The sequence below is a fragment of the Schistocerca americana genome, unplaced genomic scaffold, assembly GCF_021461395.2.
Source record: "Schistocerca americana isolate TAMUIC-IGC-003095 unplaced genomic scaffold, iqSchAmer2.1 HiC_scaffold_29, whole genome shotgun sequence".
Taxonomy (NCBI): domain Eukaryota; kingdom Metazoa; phylum Arthropoda; class Insecta; order Orthoptera; family Acrididae; genus Schistocerca; species Schistocerca americana.
This window is the reverse complement of record NW_025726005.1, coordinates 1,685,670-1,693,030: the sequence shown is the minus strand read 5'-3', so window position 1 is coordinate 1,693,030 and position 7,361 is coordinate 1,685,670.

The following is a 7,361-nucleotide window of genomic DNA, read 5'->3' as shown; positions in this document are numbered from 1 at the left end:
AATTGAACCTCCCCTGTGAGTCCAGTTTTAGATTCCGATGCTTCACTTCAGGTTTACTGTATACCTTGGTCCTTCTTATTGACGATGAAACACAGAAATTGCATCCAAATTTAATACAAACGGCACAATGCCGACTTAAGTACAAGAGGACAGACACTCTCACTTTCTATGATTTGAACCTCTCCTGTGAGTCCAGTTTTAGATTCCGATGCTTGACTTCAGGTTTCGTGTATACCTTGGACGTTCTTATTGACGGTGAGACAGAGAAATTGCATCCGAGTTTAATTAAAAGGCACAATGCTGACTTAAGTACAAGAGGACTGACACTCTCAATTTCTATGATTTGAACAACTCCTGTGAGTCAAGTTTTAGATTCCGATGCTTCACTTCAGGTCTACTGTATCACTTGCACCTTCTTATTGACTATGAACCACAGAAATTGCATCCGAATATAATACAAAAGGCATAATGCCGACTTAAGTACAAGAGGACTGACAATCTCACATTCTATGATTTGAACCTCTCCTGTGAGTCAAGTTTTAGTTTCCGAATTTTCACTTCAGGTTTACTGTATCCGTTGGACCTTCTTTTTGACGATGATGCTCAGAAATTGCATCGGAATTAAATTCAAAAGGCACAATGCCGACTTAAGTACAATAGGACTGACACTCTACCTTTCTATGATTTGAAGCTCTCCTGTGAGTCAAGTTTTAGTTTCCGATGCTTCACTACAGGTTTACTGTATCCCTTGGACCCTCTTATTGACGATGAAACACAGAAATCGCATCCGAATTTAATACAAAAGGCACAATGCCGACTTAAGTACAAGTGGACTGACACTTTCACTTTCTATGAATTGAACCTCACCTGTGAGTCCAGTTTTAGATTCCGATGTTTCACTTCAGGTTTACGGTATCCCTTGGAACTTCTTATTGACGATGAAACACAGAAATTGTATCCGAATTTAATACAAAAGGCACAATGCCGACTTAAGTACAAGAGGAATGACAATCTCACTTTCTATGATTTGAACCTCTCCTATGAGTCCAGTTTTAGATTCCGATGCTTCACTTCAGGTCTACTGTATCCCTTGGACCTTCTTATTGACGATGAAACACAGAAATTGCATCCGAATTTAATACAAGAGGCACAATGCCGACTTATGGAAAAGAGGACTGACACTCTCACTTTCTATGATTGAACCTCTCCTGTGAGTCCAGTTTTAGATTCCGATGGTTCACTTCAGGTTTCCTGTATACATTGGACCTTCTTATTGACGATAAAAATACGAAATTGCATCCAAATTAAATTCAAAAGGCACAATGCCGACATAAGTACAAGAGGACTGACTCTCTAACTTTCTATGTTTTGATCCTCTTCTGTGAGTCCAGTTTTAGATTCCGATGATTCACTTCAGGTTTACTGTATCCCTTGGACTTTCTTATTGACGATGAAACACAGCAATTTAATCCGAATTTAATACAAAAGGCACAATGCCGACTTAAGTACAAGAGGACTGACACTCTCACTTTCTATGAATTGAACCTCCCCTGTGAGTCCAGTTTTAGATTCCGATGCTACACTTCAGGTTTACTGTATACCTTGGGCCATCTTATTGACGATGAAACACAGAAATTGCATCCGAATGTAATACAAAAGGCACAATTCCGACTTAAGTACAAGAGGACTGACACTCTCACTTTCTATGACTTGAACCTCTCCTGTGAGTCCAGTTTTAGACTCCGATGCTTCACTTCAGGTTTACTGTATCCCATGGACCTTCTTATTGACGATGAATCACAGAAATTGTATCCAAATTTCATACAAAAGGCACAATGCCGACTTAAGTACAAGAGGACTGACACTCTCACTTTCTAAGAATTGAACCTCTCCTGTGAGTCCAGTTTTAGATTCTGATGCATCACTTCAGGTCTACTGTATCCCTTGGACCTTCTTATTGACGATGAAACACAGAAATTGCATCCGAATTTAATACAAAAGGCACAATGCCGACTTATATAAAAGAGGACTGACACTCTCACTTTCTATGATTGAACCTCTCCTGTGAGTCCAGTTTTAGATTCCGATGCTTCACTTCAGGTTCCTGTATACATTGGACCTTCTAATGACGATGAAAACACGAAATTTCATCCGAATTAAATTCAAAAGGCACAATGCCGACATAAGTACAAGAGGACTGACTCTCTAACTTTCTATGATTTGAACCTCTTCTGTGAGTCCAGTTTTAGTTTCCGATGATTCACTTCAGGTTTACTGTATCCTTTGGACTTTCTTATTGACGATGAAACACAGCAATTGCATCCGAATTTAATACAAAAGGCACAATGCGGACTTAAGTACAGGAGGACTGACACTATCACTTCCTATGAATTGAACCTCCCCTGTGAGTCCAGTTTTAGATTCCGATGCTTCACTTCAGGTTTACTGTATCCCTTGGACCTTCTTATTGACGATGAATCACAGATATTGTATCCAAATTTCATACAAAAGGCACAATGCCGACTTAAGTACAAGAGGACTGACACTCTCACTTTCTATGGTTTGAACCTCTCCTGTGAGTCCAGTTTTAGATTCTGATGCTTCACTTCAGGTCTACTGTATCCCTTGGACCTTCTTATTGACGATGAAACACAGAAATTGCATCCGAATTTAATACAAAACACAATGCCGACTTATGTTCAAGAGGACTGACACTCTCATTTCAATGATTTGAACCTCTCCTGTGAGTCTAGTTTTAGTTTCCGAAGCTCGACTTCAGGTTTCGTGTATACTTTGAACCTTCTTATTCACGATGAATCACAGAAATTGCATCCGAATTTAATACAAAAGGCACAACGCCGACTTAAGTACAAGAGGACTGACACTCTCACTTTCTATGATTTGAACCTCTACTGTGAGTCCAGTTTTAGATTCCGATGCTTCACCTCAGGTTTCGTGTATACCTTGGACCTTCTTATTGGCGATGAAACACAAAAATTGCATCCGAATTTAATACAAAAGGCACAATGCCGACTTAAGGTAAAGAGGACTGACACTCACACTTTCTATGATTTGAACCTCTCCTGTGAGTCCAGTTTTAGATTCCAAAGCTTCACTTCAGGATTCCTGTATACCTTGCACCTTCTTATTGACGATGAACTACAGAAATTGCTACCGAATGTAATACAAAAGGCATAATGCCGACTTAAGTACAAGAGGACTGACAATCTCACTTTCTATGATTTGAACCTCTCCTGTGAGTCCAGCTTTAGTTTCCGATCTTTCACTTCAGGTCTACTGTATCCGTTGGACCTTCTTTTTGACGATGAAGCTCAGAAATTGCATCGGAAATAAATTCAAAAGGCACAATGCCGACTTAAGTACAAGAGGACTAACACTTTATCTTTTTATGATTTGAACCTCTCCTGTGAGTCCAGTTTTAGTTTCCAATGCTTCACTTCAGGTTAACTGTATCCCTTGGATCCTCTTATTGACGATGAAACACAGAAATCGCATCCGAATTTAATACAAAAGGCATAATGCCGACATAAGTACGAAAGGATAGACACTCTCACTTTCTATGATTTGAACCTCTCCTGTGAGCCCAGTTTTAGATTCCGATGCTTGACTTCTGGTTTCCTGTATACCTTGGACATTCTTATTGACGATGAAACACAGCAATTGCATCCGAATTTAATACAAAAGGCACAATGCCGACTTCAGTACAAGAGGACTGACACTTTCACTTTCTATGAATTGAACCTCCCCTGTGAGTCCAGTTTTAGATTCCGATGCTGCACTTCAGGTTTACTGTATACCATGGACCTTCTTATTGACGATGAAACACAGAAATTGCATCCGAGTTTAATACAAAAGGCACAAAGCCGACTTAAGTACAGGAGGACTGACACTCTCACTTTCTATGATTTGAACCTCTCCAGTGAGTCCAGTTTTAGATTCCGATGCTTCACTTCAGGTTTCCTGTATACCTTGGACCTTCTTATTGACGATGAAACACAGCAATTGCATCCGAATTTAAGACAAAAGGCACAATGCCGACTTAAGTACAAGAGGACTGACACTTTCACTTTCTATGAATTGAACCTCCCCGGTGAGTCCAGTTTCAGATTCCAATGCTTCACTTCAGGTTTACTGTATACCTTGGACCTTCTTATTGACGATGAAACACAGAAATTGCATCCGAATGTAATACAAAAGGCACAATGCCGACTTAAGTACAAGAGGACTGACACTTTCACTTTCTATGATTTGAATCTCTCCAGTGAGTCCAGTTTTAGATTCCGATGATTCACTTCAGGTTTACTTTATCCGTTGGACTTTCTTATTGTCGATGAAACACAGAAATTGCATCCGAATTTAATACAAAAGGCACAATGCCGACTTAAGGAAAAGAGGACTGACACTCTCACTTTTTATGATTTGAACCTCTCCTGTGAGTCCACTTTTAGATTACGATGCTTCACTTCGGGTTTCCTGTATACCTTGGACGTTCTTATTGACGATGAAACACAGAAATTGCATCCGAGTTTAATACAAAAGGCACAATGCTGACTTAAGTACAACAGGACTGACACTCTCACTATCTATGATTTGAACCTCTCCTGTGAGTCCAGTTTTAGATTCCGATGATTCACTTCGGGTTTACTGTATCCCTTGGACTATCTTGTTGTTGATGAAACACAGAAATTGCATCCGAATTTAATACAAAAGGCACAAGGCCGACTTAAGTACAAGAGGACTGACACTCTCACTTTCTATGATTTGAACCTCTCCTGTGAGTCCAGTTTTAGATTCCAATGCTTGACTTCAGGTTTCGTGTATGCCTTGGACGTTCTTATTGACGATGAGACACAGAAAATGCATCCGAGTTTAATAAAATGGCACAATGCTGACTTAAGTACAAGAGGACTGACACTCTCAATTTCTATGATTTGAACAACTCCTGTGAGTCAAGTTTTAGATTCCGATGCTTCACTTAAGGTCTACCATATCACTTGCACCTTCTTATTGACGATGAACCACAGAAATTGCATCCGAATGTAGTACAAAAGGCATAATGTGGACTTAAGTACAAGAGTACTGACAATCTCACTTACTATGAATTGAACCTCTCCTGTGAGTCCAGTTTTAGTTTCCGATTTTTCACTTCAGGTTTACTGTATCCGTTGGACCTTCTATTTGACGATGAAGCTCAGAAATTGCATCGGAATTAAATTCAAAAGGCACAATGCCGACTTAAGTACAAGAGGACTGACACTCTATCTTTCTATGATTTGAACCTCTCCTGTGAGTCCAGTTTTAGTTTCCGATGTTTCACTTCAGGTTTACTGTATCCCTTGGACCCTCTTATTGACGATGAAACACAGAAATCGCATCCGAATTTAATACAAAAGGCATAATGCCGACTTTAGTACGAAAGGATAGACACTCTCACTTTCTTTGATTTGAACCTCTTCTGTGAGCCCAGTTTTAGATTCCGATGCTTCACTTCTGCTTTCCTGTATACCTTGTACATTCTTATTGACGATGAAACACAGCAATTGCATCCGAATTTAATACAAAAGGCACAATGCCGACATAAGTACTAGAGGACTGACACTTTCACTTTCTATGAATTGAACCTCTCCTGTGAGTCCAGTTTTAGATTCCGATGCTTCACTTCAGGTTTACTGTATACCTTGGACCTTCTTATTGACGATGAAACACAGAAATTGCATCCGAGTTTAATAAAAAGGCACAATGCCGACTTAAGTGCAAGACGACTGACGCTCTCCCTTTCTATGATATGAACCTCTCCTGTGAGTCCAGTTTTAGATTCCAATGCTTCACTTCAGGTTTACTGTATCCCTTGGACCTTCTTAATGACGACGAAACACAGAAATTGTATCCGAATTTAATACAAAAGGCACAATGCCGACTTAAGTACAAAAGGACTGACACTCTCACTTTCTATGATTTGATTCTCTTCTGTGAGTCCAGTTTTAGATTCCGATGATTCACTTCAGGTTTACAGGATACCTTGGACTTTCTTATTGTCGATGAAACACAGAAATTGCATCCGAATTTAATACAAAAGGCACAAGGCCGACTTAAGTACAAGAGGACTGACACTCTCACTTTCTATTATTTGAAGCTCTCCTGTGAGTCCAGTTTTAGATTCCGATTCTTGACTTCAGGTTTCGTGTATACCTTTTACGTTCTTATTGACGATGACACACAGGAATTGCATCCGAGTTTAATACAAAATTGACAATGCTGACTTAAGTACAAGAGGACTGACACTTTCACTTTCTATGATTTGAACAACTCTTGTGAGTCAAGTTTTAGATTCCAATGCTTCACTTCAGGTCAACTGTATCACTTGCACCTTCTTATTGACGATGAAGCACAGAAATTGCATCCGAATTAAATACAAAAGGCACATTGTTGACGTAAATACAAGAGGGCAGACACTCTAACTTTCTATGATTTGAACCTCTCCTGTGAGTCCAGTTTTAGATTCCGATGCTTCACTTCAGGTTCACTGTATACCTTGCACCTTCTTAATGACGATGAAACACAGAAATTGCATCGGAATAAAATTCAAAAGGCACAATGCCGACTTAAGTACAAGAGGACTGACACTCTAACTTTCTATGATTTGTACCTCTCCTGTGAGCCCAGTTTTAGATTCGAATGCTTCACTTCAGGTTTACTGTATACCTTGGACCTTCTTAATGACGATGAAACACAGAAATTGCACCGGAATTAAATTCAAAAGGCACAATGCCGACTTAAGTACAAGAGGACTGACACTCTAACTTTCTGTGACTTAAACCTCTCCAGTGAGTCCAGTTTTAGATTCCGATGCTTCACTTCAGGTTCACTGTATACCTTGGATCTTCCTATTGACGATGAAACACAGAAATTGCATTCGAATTTTATACAAAAGGCACAATGGCGAGCTAAGTACAAGAGGACTGACACTCTCACCTTCTATGATTTGAACCTCTCCTGTGAGTCCAGTTTTAGATTCCGATGCTTCACTTCAGGTCTACTGTATCCTTTGGACCTTCTTATTGACGATGAAACACAGAAATTGCATCCTAATGTAATACAAAAGGCACAATGCCGACTTAAGTACAAGAGGACTGACACTCCCACTTTCTATGATTTGACCCTCTCCTGTGAGTCCAGTTTTAGATTCCGATGCTTGACTTCAGGTTTCGTGTATACTTTGGACCTCCTTATTGACGATGAAACGCAGAAATTGCAACCGAATTTGGTACAAAAGGCACAATGCCGACTTAAGTACAAGAGGACTGACACTCTCACTTTCTATGATTTGAACCTCTCCTGTG